Below are 22804 nucleotides of genomic sequence, written 5' to 3' on the forward strand. Positions count from 1 at the left end.
AACCAAAAGAGACAAACAAAAACAGCATGAAGACAGTTGTGGAGAGGGGAAGAGATAAACATCAAGTGAAAAATAGAGCCAGCACTTTGGAACAACTACTGTGTTTATCAGTGGGACATCTTGAATATCCCTAATCTTTGGCCCAGACAAGTTCTAAAGAGGAAAAAGGGACAAAATGAGAAACCACAGAGACGTAATGTTCTTCAACACGTCTGTTCGTGAAGGGTGAAAATATAACTCGGCATGAGGCTCATTAGTGGACAGACACAGAGGACACTCAGAGCTTTATATGGAGGAAATCAACAGCCTGGAAGTGCACTTAATACAATGCAGACACTTTGTACAAACAGACTCTGAAAGACACAGGCAAAAGAAAGCATTTCCAAAAGCTGGACTTTTAATATTCAGTCATCTTTCTGGAACACTGCTGCTAAAATCTTTGTTCCATTTGTTTCTTTCATTTTTCTCCCCCTGTCATTTTGTCAAACCCTGCAGCAGCTAACAAACAGCTCAGATAGGTACTGGTAAATCAAACTGTGTGTAATGAGGTAAGAACAAACAATACACTGTGTACTTCAAATGTCAGTCCTATTTCAAACACACAGTATACAACTCTGTTTCTATCAGACCATCTCCCCACAGATGTCTTTTTTCAACTGAAAGAGTTTCCTTTTGGCCATTGATGATCATTGAGATGTTGCTAAGCTTCTGCAGGTTGAGTTCAGTTATCAATGATCGGAGATTAAATAAGGCCATCTCAGCAGACATTTAACTTCTGTTGTTGATTATTACTAATGTTAGCAAAGCAACTTGCAAAGCAGAAAGAAGCCAGGCTCTCCAGTGGACGGAGCTCCCACAACCTTCAGCGAGGTGATCTGGCAGAACTACCACCCGACGTCCCTGAAGCCCAGCCACCACCTCCTGATTGTGTCATCCCTCAACCACCGCCTAACGCCCAGCCACCACTGTCGGACTGCGTCGTCCCCACAACCCCCCCGCTGTCCTCATTCACAGCCTGCTACGACCTCCACCTCAGCGGCAAGGAAGTGTGGACAACAGGAACACAAGGGATACAAAGGAGAAATCCTTCCCTGCATATTATCCCATATGCTCTTTTCTTAAGCGTCTCGAGATAAGACTTTTAGAATTTGTGCCATACAAATAATGATTGACTGAAATGACTGATATATTAAAATGAAGATTTTGAAATGTCAGTGTCCCTGTTTTATCCTCTTATTGCAACTCAGACAACACAAACATGTTTCAGATGGCTGCACTGTACTGAATGTCAGAAGCACCATAGCTGCGGGCAGGGCCACGTCATCAGAAAGTCTTAAGTAACCGATCAAACTAAATGAATTGGGTTTTCTAATAGTCATGAACTCTTCTTAATCTGAAATTTTTGCATGCTCATTAAGGCCATGTTTTTGCTTTTTTTTCTATTTCAGGCTACATTTCTAGAGGCTTTGAGACGAAAAGCTCAACGAAAGTGTTCCACCATATTCACTGAGTGTACTATGTTTGCTATACATGTTTGCGTGTGTGTGTTTTTGTGTAGATCTGTTTGTGAGTCTTGCATCATCTGCTGAGTTCATTCTCTGCACAAGTGTTCATTTCAGGGATTTAGGAAATCTCCTTGCAGAGAGAACAAATGCTGCAGCGTTCCGACCCAGTGCTGGCTGATATCTTGGAGAATACAGTGGGACACACACAGGAAACAGAACAGCTACCTTTGCTTTGGGATTTTGCCTCGCATTCTCAAAAACCTTGCTGACAAATACAAATTTCCCTCTCACGCCGACTTCGTTTCACATCTGCTCGCCTCTTCTTCATATCCCATCGTCATGCACAAAGTCTCTCCCCTTATTTTCTCTCTCTGACTTCCTTTTAACCCGATTCAACTTTTCAAATCCCCTTCTTGCTGAAATAATGACGCTGCCAAACACAGTGGGCCTTAAGGTTTGATCCCTAACCAATTTTAAAAGAAATCTGGCCCTTGTATCGGTCCCTTTGAGGTGCTATGGAAATGAAATGGTGCCCACAGCGCCAGAGGGACTTGGTGTGTACGTATAGAAACATAATAATAATAAACAGCGGGTGTGTGGAAGGATGCCGATAAGCACCGCCTTGATCCTGGCTGCTCAAACACATGCATACACACAAACTGAGCAAATATGCTCTAAGATAGGACCAAAGAGAGAGAGGAACTGTTCTGAAAATACCAGAGACTAAAGTATACAGCTGCATCCCCTATGCATAAACATTGATTTAGTGGTTTGGAGAAGGAAAAGGTACCACCGCTTAACAGTTTGGGGTTGAATGCTAATCCATTTTCCGCTCCATCTGTTGCGTCAAATTTATTTTTCTGTATTACAATTTTAACAGGAAAACGCAACAGAGTCATAGAAGGGTGGAAAGATGGAGAGAACAGCTGAAGATGAAGACGAGAGAGAAAGACAGGAAGAGATTAGAAGAAGTTTTATGTGCCAATGTATATGTAAATGGTAATGACAGAAATTTCACACCGATTCCTCCCGTGTCAGCAAATGTGTACTTCACGCACACACTTGTACACTTACTTTCTTGCCACCTAGTTTTCTTCTCGGCAGCCCCACCAGAGGGAACGCTGTAATTTCACCCCGCTGTGGCGCGCGGATGAAATGAAGTCTAATCTTTTGGCCTATACGTCACAAGGGAATGGGGGTCGCTTTTCAAAGTAAATATCATAGATTCTGCCTCCAGGGAGTTGGCCTGTTGCCATGGCAGATTGAGAGTGAAGTGGAGGAGTCAGCAAAATGCTTGGATAATAATATTCATCTAAAATAGATGGCACTCCATAGAAAGGCTGAGCAGCACATACTGCATCAACAGAAAATATCAAGCTGTCAGGGAACGGGTATTTCACGGGCTGTTAAATTGTCAATATAATGGAGACGGACACGATGGATAAAATTAATGAGAAAATGATTCCTCTCAAAGTAACACACTGTCACAAGGAGTCCAAACAATTCAGACCATAAATAACCGTACTTGACAGAGAATCTAAACTCTGGAAAGTTTACGTTTCTGTTTTTCACAATTTCTCACACTTCATCTTAATATTCATAGCTGTTGTTATTAAAGGAATCGAATCACAAAATGTTTCCCTACTGGCTTGTACACTTGTAACACTTTGTTATTGTGAAGCCTCTCTCCATTGCCACTTTCTTTTTGTTTTGTTGTGTGTTATTATTGAAGTGTGAGCAAATGTGAGTGTATAATGATGCAAGGTTAAAACATGAGCTTTATTTTCTCACAATAAGGTGATATGACTTTTCAATTTTCTCTTTTCAAAACAGATTAATACTTCAGAAAAGCTTAAAACAGAACCAAGAATGAAAACAATTGTGTTTTATACCCCTGTTCTATAAGAGTTCAAACTACACTTTTAGTCTTAAGTTGTTCGTTGTTAAATATTTATGTATGATTGTTTTTGAGATTGTTCAATGTAATACTTGAAAATAAACTATTTCCTCTTCTTAAGGTAGATATTGAATATTAAAAAAACGTATCACAAGATGCATCAGTTGTGTTTTATTACGTTAGGTATATTAAGTTATTGTTGGTAATAAAGGACTCTGTATTGACTGTTGTGTAATTCATTGTTTAAAGCCTTTAATCACATTTAAACAACCTGAGTAGTGATCCATAAGTGATTTACTTTCCATGTGTAAATAATATAATATGAAATTAAGCTTCTTATTTCTAAGGCTTGTAAGCGATCTTGTGCTTTCTCTTCATGAAAAAATGTCAAAGAAACACTTAAGAAGAAAGATAGTAATATACTATTCAAAGATAATTACATAAAAAAGACGAATGAAATAAAGATGAATAACATCTTTTCTTTATAGCAGCCATTTCTACAAAGAAGAAAAATCAAAGATATAATTAACATCAGAACAATGACTCTGCTCACTTTAATTGCCTCAGTAGGCTACAGCAGCATGCATAAAGCAACACTTCATTAAGATTTTTTGTTTTTATGATGTGGCTTTAATTCACATCCCTAAACCTGTCATGAGATGACAACGGTGACCTTATAAGAAAAGCACAAACTATAACTACACCAACATGTTCATTAAAATACATGTGATATTCAATGTTCTGCAAGAAAGACAAACTGGGGTCTGGATCTGGGATTGTAGTTTTTCTCTTTGACATTAACTGCAGATTTTTATTTGTGATGGTGCCATCTTCGACCAAACCCTCTCCTACGACAAACACAAATCACCAAAACAGCCTTTTTCCACCTCAGAAACATCGCCCGCCTCCGACCATCACTCTCATTCTCAGCTGCTGAGACCCTCACCCACGCATTCATCACCTCCAGATTAGACTATTGCAACAGTCTCCTCTACGGTTCACCATCCAAAACACCCAAGAAACTTCAATGCATTCAGAACTCCGCTGCTCGTCTCCTCACACACTCCTGCACCCGAGATCACATCACCCCCGTTCTTCATGACCTCCACTGGCTCCCCATCCCCCAGCGTATCCACTTCAAACTCCTCATCATCACTTACAGAGCCCTCCACAACCTGGCTCCCCCCCTACCTGTCTGAGCTCCTCCACCGACACACTCCCACCCACACTCTCAGGTCTGTGGATGCAAACCTCCTGTCCCCCCCCTGCAGGACCAACCTTCGGTCCTGGGGGGACAGGGCCTTCTCCATTGCAGCTCCCACCCTCTGGAACTCTCTCCCTAAAAACACCAGAGACTCCCCCACACTCACTTCCTACAAGAAATCCCTAAAAACTCACCTTTTCATCACCGCCTACAACCACTGACTCTCATCCTCTTCCCTTGACACTATTTCTATTTTGTATTGTTCTCTTAGTTTTTGCTTAGTTTTTTTTTGTTGTTGTTCCCTGTCAAAGCGTCTTTGAGTATTTAGAAAAGCGCTATATAAATCTAATTTATTATTATTATTATCATTATTATTAATCCCCTGATGTCAAGAAGACAATTACGTTAAATGGACAGGCTACCTGACTTTTTTGAGAGACAGAAGAGGTATAGAGAAATATTTATGCTTTCCAATAATAGACCCGAGGGGTAATGTGAGTGGGAAAAAAAAGGAATAAGCTTTGAATTTATATCTGAAATGACTAGCTATAGTGCTACGCCGTCTAGAGCCCTACAAACAGAAACAACTTTTTTGTTTTGATGGATGTAGGTCACAAAGTGATGTGTCAGCGTGCATCACGGTATTGACCCTGAGATGTAATGTTACAGTGAATTTGAGACTTTGAGCCTCATCGGAACAGATTCTCTCAGTGAAGCCTGGACAGAGAAACAGAAACTTCAATCATGTTAATTCCTCCTCTTCTTAATCAAGTACTGGTGTGTCTCCATCTGCTGTGTCTGCGCCTGTTTGTCTGTCTCCACGTAGAGCACTAGACGTGAAAGCTTCAGTGTGGAGATTTGACTGTGTGTGTGTGTGTAAGTGTGTTTGTGTGTGTGTGTGTGTGTGTGTGTGTGTGTGTGTGTGTGTGTGACCTTGATTAAAGTGAGTCTGTAAGTAGAAGGACTATGAGGCGGCTGAAAGCCCCAATTCCTTCATTCTCCTGCTCTCAGTGCTGAGCTCACAGCCAGCATGTTCTTCTTTTTCTAATTAATGACAGGATTACACTTCATCCCACTACTGACCCACAGATACACCCAACTACACTCACACATACACACTTCATGAAAACAAACACATATATTACAATAAGGACAGGGAATCAGGTTGAGTTATTTCAGGGTAGAGGGCTTCATTACAGTGCTTTACATTTGAATAAGACTTTATTGACTCAGCTTTGTTTTTGTCTCTGCTTCTTTATGCAAAAAAAGACTACAGCTTACTCATACAAAATACTCCTGCATGGAATGAGAATGATATTAAAAAACAATAGATATCAAGTAAATGAGAGCTTGTTTCCTGAAAAGTGTAATAAAAAATGTTCTCTTAAATATATCACCAGATCCTTGGTGAGGGATGTGTTCTTCTGTTTTATTCATTTTTGCATTTTGTTGTAGACAAAATCTATTTTCATATTTTCACCATGAACAAGCACCTTGCTCTAAATATCCTCATGGCATACGGAGCACATGGCTGAATCGACTGAGCAAACAAGGGCATGTGTTAAAATTCATCTCTTGCTCTGGAGTTTTATTTGCTCCTGCTGTCCTGCTAACTTCTTTGTCAGATGGAAGTTTAGACTGCAGAACTTTTAGCGTTGTTCCAGACTGAACAAGTTTCTATAATCAAAACAACCTCACATTACTTTGACTGAAGTAAAATATAATGTCAATGTGTTTAGTTTTTTTGTAAAGAAATTGTTCATGGAGTCTTATTGAAACAATGAGTAAAATCTGACATCAACATTGGGGCAAATCCTGTTCTTATTTGATACTTTTCATTACTTTATGTGACAATTTAAATCAGCTATTAGCAATTCCTGCTTGCAAAGTACTCTTAACCGTACAGACAACTTCATCTTGATTACTTTGATACTAAGTAAAACATCTGTTGATGTAAGGGGCATAATAATGATTGACATTAAATATGAAGATAACCCAGAAAAAGGTGTATGGTCCTTGAAAATGGAAGAGAGTTCAAATCCTCAAGGGTTTATAAACTGGCTGAATTTATAAACAAGCTCAGTGTCATAACCAATCCATGAAGCAGGTACATGAAGAAATAAAAAAGGAAAAGGGAATAAAGTGGAGGCACATCTGGAGGAATTTACTCAGTTAAGTATCTTAGTTATTTGTATCAAGAGATGTGGGTATAGTTGAGAGTACATGTACTTTATAATTCATCTGCTCTTATTAACAATATTAAAATGTATTAAACTGGCTGAACATGAAAAATGACTTCTCTTCTAGTGCTGCAGTATTAGAGGGGGTGTAAGAGAAGGCTGAAGATAAAAACAAATGAGCTATCACAACTTTCTACTTCCATTTTTTTATAGTAGCTTAATGTCTTTTTTTCCCCTCTCCTTTGTCTCCAATGTTTCGGTGATGAAATGACAACAAGGTCGAGCTTTGGGTAGAGAACTAGAGGTGAAATCATCAGAAATTATGGCTCTCTGGATTTGTCTTTGATATTTTGTCTGGCTTTTTATACCAGCATTTAAAGCTTGACTCCACTGTTTCACTTCTAAAAATCATACTAAAAAAGGGTATATTGTTAGAAGCAAAACTTGTTGATAAGAAAGTCTTGACATAATAGATGTCATTATTGAGTAACATTCAAAAGTATCCATTACATAAAAATCTACAAGTGCACCTACATAGTCACCCACACATTGAGTAAACAAATACTTACAGTATTGACCAAAAGTTCGGCTTTACAAATAAACTCCCACATGAACGCACAAAAATAAACCACAAGCAGCTTATAGGCACATTTCAAATCATTAAGGGTTGCTATAAACTGAGATAGAGAATGGAAAATAACTGAAATGTGCTGCAACATCTATATTTGTATTTCTATATTTAAAAAGAATCAATCAATATATTTTTTGTTTTATTCTGAAATTCAATGTGATGTGTGTCTGTGTGCCTTTACCCAGTGCAGCCATAGTGGGCTCCAAGTCAGTTAAAGACAGAAATGCAGGAGCAATTTATCAGAGCCCTACTGGGCTCCTTCAGTAGCCCACCACTTCCTAATTGCATTTGGGAGATTGTTGCACCATCCACTTGACCTCAAGGTGATGAATAAACTGCTTGCTCAGAGGGTAGAGCGTACGCACACATGCAAAAAAAAAAAAAAAACACCCACACAAACTTTCAGGCTATCTACTCACCCAGGACTGTGCATGCATTGGACAACACAATATGGTTATGTGGAGAATTCAATATTGGAGAAACTAGAAATTCATTCTGCTGGGAGCTTTGGTGGGCTGCAATGCAATTAGTGTTAATTGCAGCCTCTGAAGTTGTGTGATTAGAATTCATCAGATGAACTGTGACTGTCGGTGTTGCCTGTTAATTGAACTGTGCGAAGATGTAGCTGTGTGACTTAAATGCTTAAGAGGACAGCCCAGAGAAACATTTGGCTGTAAGTGTTTTAAGCTGATACAGAGTGGAGTGTCGACCGCTGAAGTCAGACACAACTATGAATAGTTTAAGTTGCTGCTTTTAAAGAGGCTACTTGTGGCTCAAGGATCATGAGTTTGAGTGTCAGGAGTGACTGGGATATAACTCCACTTTAGCGAGGTGCTTAACCTCAAATCTCTCCAGTGAAAATATGTAAACAGAAAACAGGTAAATTAGGTATGAGCAGGATATCACGCAGATTGTGTGTATGGATCCAGCAGAGTGAAATGAAAGACGAAACACAAAGCAAGTGCATGACTTTAAAATAGCAGCTGTACTTTATTATGGACGTGATATGAGTACTAGCATCAATATTGCTTATCTGTTGCCTGCTAATGAATGGAGAAATGTATGTTATTATGATGACATGACAGTCAGTCCTATCTGAGAAAGGACATAAATAAATACATCTTAGAAAGCCTAAAATATATAAGATTTATTTGACACTGTCTAATTTGTGTCTCCTGAGAAATGGAAAAATAATGACTAACTAACAGACTTGCTTTCTTCAGTGTCAGTGTCTTTACTTTGCAGAGGAGGAGGCCTCTATGTAAATCTGTCTCTTGCTCAACAAGTAGAGTGGCTACAAACAAGCTAAGCTAAAGTGAGTGACAGCCTAGCTTGCATTTTCTTGGACCTGCTGTGTCAGCAGAAGCATTGAAGAGAAATGTGAGATTACCTTATTCAGAATAGGCAATCTTATTACATTCTCTGCTAGCTCCTAGTTTTTGTTGTTTGCTATTGTAATGACCAGAAATCATTCCTTATTTGCTGCTCCAAAGCAGCACCATCTGCAGCTATATAACCTCCATGGTGGAAGCTCAGTGCAGCTTGCTGTGGAGGCTACTGTTTAAAAGCTACAAATAAGAAATTATATCAGATGTAACAACAGATGTTATTAAGGGCTATTATGTACAGTTATATTATTATCACTTACAGTAAATAGTTATATTAGTTATTTAGTAGTTATAGTTACATTAGTTATAAAATTACATTAATATAGTCATTTTATAATTATATATTGTGTTAATTAATCTATAGTATACATTCGGTTCACATGCCGCTGTACTTGTCCATCCTGCAGTCCATCCAGTATTGGAGGCATTTCAGATACTGCTATCTGTTTCAAAACAAGTATTAAAGATGTCTCAGAGATACAAAGAGATGGAATACAAAAGAGGTTGAGAGGAAAGGAAGCTGCAGGGGTGATGGAAAGAAAAAAGGATATATTGAGATATATTATTGAGTGAGACAATGTATTCAGGTTTAAATATCTCTATCATCACTTTGAGTACCTCAGTGTGATCCCCTCCTCCTCCTCCTCCTCCTCCTCCTCTTCATCACCTTCTCCTCCACGAGTTACGTCTCCCTCTTGCTGCTGCAGATTCATTGAGGGTAGCAATTATTCAGCTCTTAACATCAGTACTCAGATGCACTGCTCAACCTTGTCCTGCCTTACCCCCTGACATGCCTCACCCACTTTCGTCTCTCCCTTCTCTCTCACCTCCCTCCCCTCCTCCTCCTCCTCCTCCTCCTCTGTCTCCTGCTGCTCACCCTGGCTGACAGTTCAGTGCTCCACGAGGGTCACCGGTTGACAGGTAAATGGCTTCTTGAACAAGAGGGAATTCAATTCAATTCAATTCAATTCAAACAACTGTATTCATCTTGGGGAAAATGGTTTGGAGCAGCTTGGACATAAAAAAAACATAAACACAGAGACATACAGTTTCATTTATAGTTAATTTGTTGTAGAAATAGTATTGACTAATTATGGCTATGGCTTTATGCAGGGATACTACAATGCAATACAAACCTGACACTGATTTAGCGTTACGTAATGTCTAAAAACAAGTATCTGCAAGTGCAGCAAAAAATCTGCTTTTGGACAGTCAGGCTATCTTCAAGTTACTATTTGGACGGACATCAATGGTAATGAATTCAAATTGAAAGTCTTGCCAGAAGTCCTTTATCTCTCAGCTCATAAGGGTTGGGCTTCATTTTCAGAGACGATATCATTGTCAGATAACAGCCAATGCATTTCAAGATCGATTTCTTGCCACTGCATGTAACTAACTCTAGAAGTGTGACAGATGTATCCTCTGGAGACCATGCATGTCTTTATAAACCGTTTGAGCCAAGCACATAATGCTGGGATCAGAAAATGTAATCCTCTGGGAAGCATGAATGTCTGTACAGACTTTAAAACCATCCACTAGTTTGTTAAGATGAATTTTCTTAATTCTGGACCGACCAAACGGCCAACCAATCAGCATTGCTATCCCAGAGACCAAGCAAGTGCCTTAGCTTTTAACAGGCCTTATCTTCTCCACACATTGAAGGTACAAGATTTGGCGATTTTCATGGTAGAAATACTGCGTTTTTTCTACTTGAGTTCTCATTTCGAGCCTTGCTTGGTGCTTGCATCATCTTTTGTCACTTTAAATGCTGTTTTGACAAACAAGCTCTGCCTCTCTATGATACAACCTCACTTTGACCGCTCTCTAAAGTCAATCTGCTCTCCTTGTCCACTTACACCCACCATCATCCGTCAGTTATTTTTGCAACCAGATCTTCCAACCCTCCTTGGAGACATTCAGAATATGATTTTAATTCTTGTCTTTCTATTTTCCTACCCTTCTGGTGGACTGCAGGCTTCTAAGATAATCAGAAACTGTCAGGTGCAGCAGGAAGCCTCTATGAGCCTTTGAGCTGAAAATGTCACAGTGTCTCTGACTACGACCTCCGTCAGCTCAGCTGCTAACTGAGAGGACGTTGGTGAGGTAAAGTAGAGAATGACACAGCCCATTGGTTTACAAGACAAACACTCACATGCTATGTTTGTTAGAGTTATAGTTTTTAATAATGTTTTATTACTATTTGATGTTTTAATTATGACCTGCCGAGGGACTGCAGATGTAAATGAGCTCTAAGCTAACTCTGGTACAATGCATCTAATAGCAATATTAATGTTTAATATTGTACATGATTCTTTCACAAATAAAATAAATAAATACACACAATTTCTGTGTCATGCACTCATACAAAAATGGATACACATACACAATAACCAACAAACACATTTACATGATCAGACCAAAGTGATTTTATAGGATGAAGGAATTGTAGCTCATTTTTTTGCTGAATCAAGCATTTTATGTGACAATTTATTATTGTTTATAAATGAAAACATCATTATTAAATTATTTAGATATTTGAAGGAGAAAAAAAAATGTAATGTCAAACCATTATGACACATGAAATCATAACACCAGTTTATTCTGCAGCATGATTAAACTCGTACAAACACCCATGCTGTAGCTCCACCCATCATATCAACACTCTTCTTCTGTGGTATTTCATCTTGTGGGATAACTGAGACTTAATGTTCATGGAGGCCTTAATTAAGAGGAATTAGCTCCTTCAGCAGAATGCTTGTTGCTGCCTGGATTCATTAAGAGACTGCCTTAACAGCAGAGTGTTTTTTTTTTTTTTATCTAACAACAAGTGTGCTATAGATGGTACGTTCCTTTATTTAAATGTTTTTACTAACAATGTTCACAGTACCAGTCAATTTTTATAAAATCAAGAATGTCTCATAAATAATGTCATCAACCTGTAGGCATCACACAAAGCTGAAGCAATGATTGAAGATACATAGCATCCCTGACTTCAGACCATTGAAGTGGAATGGCTTCTTGAGTCTATGTCTGTTTCTTAAAATCACTGTGACTACAGTCCGTGGAGAAATGATAAAGTCAGCATTTCTAAACTCAACTACAGGACATTTATTTATGACATAGGGACAGAAGATGTTGTACGCTTGTCTTTGGAAGTGTTAGTGACTTAACTTGACTGTTCAAGTATTAATATTGACCAATGAATGAAAAACACACCGGTGCCTGCATAATGTGGATGCATCTACCTTTAAGCAATGACAGACACCAACACTACATTCGCTAATCTCAAACATTAGCTCTGAAAAGTGTTGGGTCTCTGTTTCATGTTTATTGACAAATTAGTAAAGCCAAAAAGCTGTTGAGCGACACGAGTCTGTCCAAAGCAACAGCTGTTTAATAAATTCTCTCTGAGCCTGTTGCCAAATTGTTACTTAAATTGGAAGAGAAATACATGACTGCCAAATAGTATTTTAAGACTTGGGCAGCTCCACAAAATTATAATCCTATGAACAACATTCCACACCATAAATAACAGAACTCAATTAAAAACTACAGAATACCTGAGCTGTTGTTTAATATTCAGCCGACTGCGGTAATATTTCGTTGGAAGACAGACCCTATAATTATAAATATAAAGTGTCTGCTCTGTGTAGCAGCAGAGTCAATAACAGGAGTCACGTTTAGCTCATCCATTTATAAAAGGAAGGATAATGTATCTGCATCTTTTCCCCTTGTGTAACGTAGCTATGCGGCATACGGTGAGTCATTTATGTTAATAAAAGGCAACACTTTCAATTTGTCCTTTTTTAACTGTCCTAATCCCACTTTGTGCTTCCACTGTCAGCCTGAATCCATGTCACTGTAGTGGAGCTTTTTTATGATACACTGATCATTTTCTGTGACTAACAATGATAAAAAGTGATCTTTTGAAAGATCCAGCATGAACACAGGTACAGGCGGTGTTTCTGGTATGTCAGTTCACAAAACCTTGAGAAAAACTTTACTTGACAAGGATACATTTTATTATTTTAAAAAAAAACACTCTGTAACAAGAGTTGGGTAAACATGCAGATTTGTACAAACAAAAAAAATAAGGCATCAAAAAAGAACCAAACAAAACTGAAGTGTTTGTCTGCCTATTTCACATTCCCCTTTTTCTCCTCTGATTCTACATCAACTTGTTGGGAACTCTTCGCGGTACACAACCATTGTCACTTTATATCTTATAGAAAAGTAAAGATCACCAGGTTCATACTCACCATTATAAGCCTTTCATTATGATGATACCATTTATTAGCTTTCACCACATTCTTCAAGTAAGACTTATAGCAAACACAACATCAAAGAAAACTAATGGCGGTTATTTGAGACCTTTGATTTTTTCTGCACGGTTATTAAAATGACACGACTGAACAGTGAGTCACTGGGGGAAGCAGCGGTGTGTGCTGTGGGATGAGACACATGCAGCATTCATCAGGAAGTAAATTCAGAGAAAACGTCTTGAGAGGAGGTAATGAGCGGTGTAGTTTTGATATGCTGCGGAGGTTAAAACAACCTAATCTGTCATCTTCCATTTATCTCTGCATGCTACTAATGTTTGTCACAACATATGGCAGGAAATATCTCTGTGGTGTGTGGCTGTCATGTCTGATCATTTGTCATTTCTTCATGTGAGGTAAATGTGATAGTGTCGTGTTGTTTTCAGATTGAACAGGGCTATTCATTTATATTCATTAGCTGCCAGGACTCAGTGTGAAACTAGAAAAGAGGAAATGTTTGGTTTACAATGAATTTCAGGCCTGATGTACAGTACATCTACAACAAACTAAAAAGATGTGATCTCTTATTTGAGAGTTTCATGCTTTATTTTTCATTTAACCAGGAAAGAAACTCATTGAGATTAAAAATCACGCACGCACGTGCGCGCACGCGCGCGCGCACACACACACACACACACACACACACACACACACACACACACACACACACACACACACACACACACTAATGAGGGAAAAACCATATTTGATATAAATACGAACGCAATATTAAAATGTCCCCCCCCCCCCCACCCCCCAAACTCCACTGCCCAGATATCGTGTCATTCTGTGGGAAACACTGTAGACCCTAACCTCTTTACAAGTCTATCAAAAGACAGGAGAGTAACGTTCAGAATGATCAAGCAGTGAGGTTGATTTTTTGGTTCTTTCACTCGTTGAAAAAAACAAGAACATGACAACAAGACAAGGGAGGGAAGTTATACCTGTTAATAAAGGATGAGTTTTTTCTGTTGATAAGGAGCTGCAGAATTATCCCGATCGCTTCCAGGTGTATTTCAGGATGTTAGTGGTGCAGTTTGATACGCTGCTGTCTATACTGACTACTGTACACACTGAAGCAATTGATCCTGAACAGGGGCTGACAGTATGGTAGGGACACACACAGACACATGCGCTCACACGCATGGATGGATGCGAAAAAAAAATGCAGAAAATGAATCTGTTCTGAAAATTTTCTATCAGCCTTCTGTTCTTATGTTTGTCAAAATGGGGCGGCAGTAGGTAAATTTGTAGGGACTTGGGTTGGGAACTGGAGGGTTGCCGGTTCAAATACCGGTTTGGACCGGGCACTTTTCGAGTGCTGCCGAGGTGCCATTGAGCAAGGCACCGGACCCCCAAACCGCTCTGCTGTGCTCCCTTTGTAGCATCCTCCACTAATGCATGTCCACAGGTCCTGTTTGTTCATGTGTGTGAGAAGCATGTGTCTTTAAACCACAATTTCCCCTTGGGGATTAATAAAAAACTAAAACTTTTTTCTCTTTCATGTTGTAAAGAACAGAGTCAGTGTGCGAAGGCCTTAACCAAAGGAAGGTGAATGGTAACTTTAACATACATCGAGTCAGATCTAAATTTTCACTATAAAATATCTCTATATACACTGTATATTATCCTGTTGTTATATGTTCTGCAGTTTGTATGCATTCACTGTGTTTATTTCCTCCTGACTAGATCCTTCTTTGTGCTGTACTTACTCTCAGATGTATGGTTTTTGGTATTAGTATCTGCTAAGTGAAATTGTAACTTTGTTAGATTGTAACATAAATTTAAATCTATCCACTGTCACTTTGTTGTGTAATAACACTTACCAGATGGAACAAGAACAATACAAATTTAAAAAATACATGTCAAAGAAATATTGTGAAACACTACTCATCAATGTAATGTAATCCTAGTTGGTTAACAGTATTTTAAATCTTTGTAAAAGACCGTTATTCTTTACCTGTAATTAGGGAGTGTACAGATCATGTTGACATAATATGGAAAAACATTTAAAATATATATCATCATCAAAAGTGGATTTATCTTTTTTTCTCCCTGTACTCTCCATCACACCAGACTCCGTCGCTGTAATCTCTCACCCATATGGACTATGAGCTGACAAAATCCTCACCTCGTAGCGACAGCCCCGCGTGTGATAGAGTTAAAGGACACAAAAAGGTCAACAAAAGGTCTTAAAAGGGCAGGAAGGGTTTGGTATTAGACTGTCTTTATTTGTTTGTGTCATGGGAGCTAGGAGAGCACGGATGGGGTAATTATTCATATTCCCCAACTCGTCTTTTTCCCACTCTGCCTTTATGATCTCTTACTCTCTCATAATTAGCAGACACAAAGACATGCTGGGTTGACACTGGTTCAAAACTGTTAAATCATACTAAAAACACAAAAATTCAATCACATTCAAGGGCAGCAGCTGTACTGCTGTAGATCCTGAGCACATGAGCACAGTATTTTTTCATTTTATTCTTGTTTTTATTGAGGGCCAGAGAATAAATTTGTCTTTTATGCGTTTGTCTGACTGGAAGTGAGGCACTCAGAGGACATTGGGTCCATATTTCCCTCAAAATAATGCAATGACCAGCATAGATTTGTGATGTGAAAAAGCAGAAAGACACTTGTTTTTTTACTTTTTCTGTTTAGATTCACTATCCATTGCTGATGCATGCATACAAAAGTTGAAGTGATGGTGACGTTCATTTTATAATAATTTATACTTTATTGATCCCGCGAGGGATGAACATGCTACACACATAAATGCTACACAAACATAGGCCGAAACACACATACATGCACAAACAGGATCCTATGGACATGCATTAATGGAGAGGTATAGGGTGAGGGGGCTGCCCACAGCGAGCGCTCCAGAGCAGTTTTGGGGTTCGGTGCCTTGCTCAAGGGACCATGGCAGAGCTCAGGAAGTGGACTGGCAACTCTACATCTACCAGGCCAATTTTTCGGACTTGGTCCGTGCCGGGACTTGAACCTGCGATCCTGAATCCAAGTCCCTACAGACTGAGCTACTTCAAAGCGTCAGGCTGACATTAACAGCCTTGTCAAAATATCTAATTGACATCTTCTTCAGACAATCTGTGTGTATTGTGCACTTTTCAAAGTAATTTCCTGCTGCATTGTTCTGTCTGAAGGGGGAGAGTGAGTCATTTGAAGTCGTTGCAGCGGCGGCAGGAGAGTGGCTGTAAGTACATGTTAGCTAGAACTCTGACTTAGCTCTGTTCAGCACTTGACTGATGGCCCTGGCTGCCCTCATCCATTACTCTGTCACTCGTTTGAAATTGCCTTTCACACGTTCTGGCACTTTTTGGGAAAGTGAACGCTCCTCCTTTTTTGTCCGGATTGCTGAGAGAGGACAGAGTGGCAGGTAAAAAGCATAAAAATCGTATTTCACTTGCAAGGCTGTCAGATCCTGCAGGACCACTCAGAGCTGATCTTAGCTCTGCACTGTGAGTGGTAGGATGATACGTGAGCAAAGTACATGGAAAAAAAAGAAATAGGAAGACACTTAAGAAAAAAGTAATGCAAATAGGTTCTGCAAAAATTAACTAGAGAAGACATTTAAGTAACATTCCCATGCAGGGAAAGATGTCAGCATAATACTCCCTGAGATATCTACAAATGTATGTTGATGAAATCATGAATATTTTGTGCAGAATTTTGAATCCATCCATGTGAAAAATCAGTAAATTCTGAAAACAATGCCTCGATCTCCAGTAGCATCAAGGGCAGCCTCATCCTCCCCTCTGTCCCTGAGTGTGGGCCTGCTTATATGACAGCTCATTCCTCCACACTATTAATGACCGAGCTCCCCTTTTCTAACGCCAACTATCATCTATCACCCTGAGCTAGACCGGCCATCACTACTCCACTAAATTACAACCTGCTGCATGAGACATAAAATAGGGTAATGGGCTGAAAATTAGCCAATTACAATCGTTACACTGCCATAATTGACCCTGGAGACCCATGTCCAGCAGTACACACACACACACACACACACACACACACACACACACACACACACACACACACAAACATACAGCCTTAAAGTTATGTGTGTGTGTATGTGTGTTTGAGGCACTTAATTAGGAGAAGATTGGACCACAAGGATGAAATCTAATTTATTGAACATCAGCTGACTAGCAGTAAACAGGGGGACTTTTGGAGAGCTGTAGAGCTGACATGCTTTCAAAGACCAAAAAACACTGGAAGAAAAGTAAAAAACTGATGCTCTTTGAGGGGAAATACACATTTATTCAAAGGAACGAAATGACAGACTTATAAAGAAGGAAGAGGGAGAAAAACAATAATAAGTATTTTCATAGATCATGGTCTAATTTAATATTAAGTAAATAATCTTAATTCATATGTGGCTGGGTCTCAATGGTCAAATTTGCAAAGGAAACAACATAACTTTCCATTTCTTCCCCAAATTAAACACATGATATATTAGGTATAATGTTTTGTTTCATGTCAGGGGGAGGGACACATCACACTGCGCCATCAAACTGGCCTATTCCTGTTTTGGCAAAGTATATATGTGACTCATGTATACCCCAGTAGGGGGAGACTCATGGACCAGGGTGTGAATAATATCAATCCAGCAGCATACTGTAACCTTTGAGCCAAGAGTGAATGTTTTCCACCAAGTTTCAACCCTTTCATTATGATGGTACCAGTGAGGTAGAATGAAGATTCATGAGTTGTTATTACTCTGTTATCCACCACCGTGAGAAGTCTCTGTTGATTGCCTCAATTAGGTGACTCTCTTTAAAGCCATCTCAAGGCAGCAGGTATCTGTTTCATCTGCAGTCTCTAATTGGAGTGATGTATTATGATCACAAGCTGCAGTCAAGAACAGCAGATCTGCTGGTTTCATTGTGTGAGGGAAAATAACCTCAGCAACCAGAAGGTAAAATGAAATGTACCTTCCTCATTTTAGTGAGTTTTCACCTTTACACTACCTGCACTGTTGTCCTAATTTTTGACTGCAGACCAACAACAATAAGGTGAGCGAGCCCCCCCCCCCCCCCCCCTCCAATCCCCATCCAACCTAAAACCAACCCCAACCCACAAACCACATGTATGGAAAGAAACTTTTAGGGGTAATCATTTAAGAAATTCAATTAGGGATGAGACTATTAATACGTTACTCATTTAGATGACCACAAGTGACCAATCCAGTTATTTCTCCTCTACTCATTAGTCCTTATTTGACCCCTCTGTCTCTCCCTCACGGTCTCCCTTCTTCTTTTTCCCTCCAACTCAGATGTTAATCTCAAGGTCTCTCAGGCTGAATCATCACTGAATTAAAAGGCAGTTTTTCTCTATAACCTTGCCTAAAAACTGCAACATCCATCATAATGACAGCACTTTTTTTCAAATCTTTGACCCAGTGTCAAAACCATAGATCAGAATCTGAAGATGTACTGTAGATCAAACAGCTGTTTTACTCAGTAAAAAAATAAAAATGACATCTTAACTGAGTCCTTTTACATCCTTTATGCAAGGTCTACTTGAATACTGAGATATTTGTATTAAAACTGTTCCTCCTAACATTACATGTTGAGGCAGAACTTGCTAGGTTCAAACTGTTTGGAGGTGGGATGGATTCTGTAAATACCTAAAACAATCACTTTCAATCAACTGTATCCACCTGTGCTGTAATGAACAAAACACTGGAGCAAATTTGTGGAGCATTTACTGCTATACTATTCTTTAATTCTTGTATTGGTGTGACGACTGAGGGTACATATGCTGCACTTAACTATACATATTCAATATTTGTTTTGTTTTTGAAGGATTCTTTTTGGGGCCATTTTTGCCTTTGTTGGATAGGACAGCTGAAGAGAGACAGGAAGTGTTGGGTGGAGAGAGTGGGGAATGACATGCAGCAAAGTGCCATTAATTGCATTCACACAATACATAGAGTTTAGCTTTTAGCACAAGATGGACAGAAACTGTTATTATATTATGAATTGTTACAGAAGGATTTCCAGGAGACAACGACATCTTCAATTAGTAAGTGAGGGAGAGCCCCTGTTCTGTTTACTTTTTTAATTTGGATGCTGACAATGATGAGAGAGGAGAGGAAGCTACAAGGTTAGCACTGAGGCTAAGATAAACTGAAATGTAAAAGACTAAGGTGATAGCATAGCAGAGCTCAGAGCCAGTCACAATGAAGGAAAGATGAGGTTAAGTTAAAGGTGCATGGGTCACACATGATTGAGGACGAAGTCAGTCTGTGACACAGAGCGACGAGTGATGTCGTACACAGGTCCAAAAGCCAGATTATCCTATTTTATGCTCACATGAACAAGGCAAATGGAGCAAGGAAGATATGCAAATTGCTGTCTAATTGGCCTGTCAGGATACCGAAGCCTTGTCAAACCACTGTCAGAGAGGGAGAGAGCAGGAGCGAGAGAACACAGAGAATTACTGGATTCGTTTTCAGCTGCCATTCACGGCACATTTCATTAAGTCATTCCAGCTCACATCACCAACATGGGTCAATGCGCTTCTCTTCAGGAGAAGGTTCTATCAGCCATCATTTTCAGAAAAGAGAGGAAACACTTTATCCATTGCTCTACCTATACCCTCCTATCTGCCTGCCACAACTGAAAGACTGAGACTGAGCTGGTACACAAGGATTTACTGACCACTGCCCACTGCTAAGGCCACAATAAGTCAGATTAGTGGAGGGGACAAGAAACTTCATGGAAACAAAATGTTGGAAGTGGGGTAAAAGAAAAGTGTTATCTTAAAGGTCAACCATTACACTAAATAAAAAAAACAATGTTTGTACTTTCCTTACCTGTTAAGGGAAAGAAAATGTCAATTTAATATTAAATTCACTCTTTTGATGCTGTTGTTATAAGAATTTTTTACTTTCTTACCGAGTGGATTATAATAGATAGATAATTTTTCTCCTTTTGGAAACCTACCTATCTTAAGAAACACGCCAAGCACGTACACAAAAAAGCTAGAAGCAGCTCACAGCTGCTCATTATTTATGTCCACTAATGCGCATCCGAACAGGAAACTGCGTTATGCAGTGCTTTTACCTGTTTTTTTTTTTAAATCAAACCCCTGTTTATCTTAAAGAGGTGGTGTAATGATCTCCCTGTAAAATCTTATGAATGATAAAAAAAACTTTAGAGCTGTTTGAGTACTTGTTTTAAAGAGTTTAGTCTATGCTGTTGGTCCTGCATTACTCTTTGTCTGATGTAAAAAATCAAAAGAGAGTGGAGTGCCGGTGGCCTGATGGTTGGTGTGTGCGCTCGATGCGCAGAGGCCAGAGTCCTCCAGGCTGGTGGCCTGGGTTTGAATCCAACCTGTGGCTCCTCTCCCGCTGTCTCTCTCTTCTTGATTTCTGACTCTATCCACTGTCTAAATAAAGGCATTACAAGTCCCAAAATAAACCTTTAAAAATGTATGTCAACTTGAGTTCCTGTCATTACATTTTCAAATTGAATTTAAGTGGGCAACACTGATTGTGTTGTGTTGTGTGTTGAAAAAGGACACCAAAACATTTTTTTTTAGTGCGGACAGTTTTTGCATCCATCATTACTGCTCTCCCTGATAGATAGGTTATGCATTACAACAGGTCTCAACATATTTGCTTAGTGGAGTCACAGATCCAACCCCTTTGTCATAGAGTAGGGATGTGCTTGTCACAAACCAGCCAACAATTCAATTTGATTTATGCATCTTAAAAATAAATAAAACCTTTGATTGAATACACAAGCAGCCAGGAAAAAAAAGAGAAATTAAATCAAGAATTTGAAAATCATCACATGGTGTCAACAAACAAGAGGCAGAGGCAGTGCAGAATAGAAAAACTGTATTAGGTTAATAAGGGAAAGGACTTGGTCCACTAAATCAATCCCAGGCTACAAGGTGGTTTGACGCTGTGAGCAACTTGACAATGCATCGATGACAGAGCTCCAGTGGAGCATTACTGGGCATGTAATTACTCTGAACATCTCATATGGATCCAATTAGCTTGGCTCAACAGTGCAGAGGAACGATGATTACTATCACATAAATGGATTTCCCCATTTATCACCGTGTTCAAAGAAATGTGTTTTACCAGACTCTTTTCACAAAATGGTAATGGCTTAATTTACTCTTTGACAACTCATTTGATGTGGTTTAAAATGGATATAAAATACAAACATAATTATTAGCAAATTAAAAGAAAACTTTCATATGTATGTTTATTGTCTTGGTGAGAAAATCTTCCTCTTTGTGTTTGATATGACCTGAAAATTATACTCTAGTTTCAATTGAAAGTCAGTCAACATGACGGAACAACAACAATAAATAATAATAAGAAGAAAAAAACAATAAATAATAATATGATAGTACAAATATATAATATGGGTTTTAGAAGGACTGAAGTGAAAGTAGGCAATTATAACCTGTTGACAACAAGCCACAATAAAAATGTATAAATGATATACATACTCAGGCAAACACAGTTTCACCCACACACAAACATCAACTAAGAGTCAAGCGTGTTTTAGAGACTGGGGACTCAAACCCACTTATTGTTGAGTCAGTAGAATCTAATTGAGCAGTATTTCGTCAGTGTTGTGTGAAATTGGCTTTTTAATTACTAACTTACACAAAATCATGGCACCGATAACTAATTATATATAATGATGATCAATAACAACAAATACAATAATAGCCAGTTGATACATTTTTGAAGATGAAATACACATAAACAATACGATGCAACTCGATTTTTGGATTCATCTGATCAAGCATGAGAGGATTGGAGACTTTGACTTGTGCAATGATTAGACACGTTTAAGTTTAAAATTTCATCAGAAAAAAGTATGCACAGGAAAAAAAAAATGTTATACTAAACTTATACTAAACTACTTAATAAATCAAATGATAGTTTCTGCTATTATTTTAAGAGTTGGAAATAGCTAGTGCAGCTGTCATACTAAATATGGGCTCACCCATCTTTAGCCTACATTTAAATCCAGACACTCAGACACCAGGGTAATCACATATTCAACACTTAAAAATATATATGATGTATTATTTATCATGCATGTCCCTGTGCTTCTTTGTTTTTCTTTTTTCTTTTATTTCTTTTATTATTTTATCATTTATTGCCTTGACAGAATGTTAATGTCAGCACCCCTCTCTGTTGTAGAAAAGGGACAAACATGCCGGTCAGATAAAAGGTCAAGTAAGAGCAGAATCAATCAAATGGGACAGTGAAGTTCAAATGGGGATGAAGGAGTTAGAAAAAGAGCAGGAGAGAGAGGGTGACAGCCAGGTTGAGGAGGAACTAGAAAAAAAGGACTGAGTGGACTGACCGGGAGACAAAAAGGGGAGAAGTATCTGTCCTGTTGGAAGCAAACACTGAGATATGGCTGTGGAGGCATAGGACTGAACTTCATGTCCTCAGGTAAAGAGGAGATATCAACACACACACTCTGACAGCAACAGAAGCAAAAAGGAGGGAGATCCAGTTTAGATGAAGGCAAGAGGAAGGCTTGCTCAGACAAACTTGTACTGCGACTCCAAAACACAGTGGACAAATGAGTGTGTGTGGGCCAGGTAAACAAATCGCTTTTTTCTGAAAAGCTGAAAGCATTAAATGTGTTAAACAAAAAAAAAACATG

General features: G+C 38.9%; 1 protein-coding gene across 1 annotated transcript in view; it reads right to left on the bottom strand.

Annotated features, from left to right (window-relative positions):
- Positions 1-22804, bottom strand: part of clstn2a (calsyntenin 2a) — a 146406-nt gene that overhangs the window by 45406 nt on the left and 78196 nt on the right. The window lies entirely within an intron of this gene.

The sequence above is a fragment of the Labrus mixtus genome, chromosome 8 (assembly GCF_963584025.1).
Source record: "Labrus mixtus chromosome 8, fLabMix1.1, whole genome shotgun sequence".
In the NCBI taxonomy this organism is placed as follows: Eukaryota; Metazoa; Chordata; class Actinopteri; order Labriformes; family Labridae; genus Labrus; species Labrus mixtus.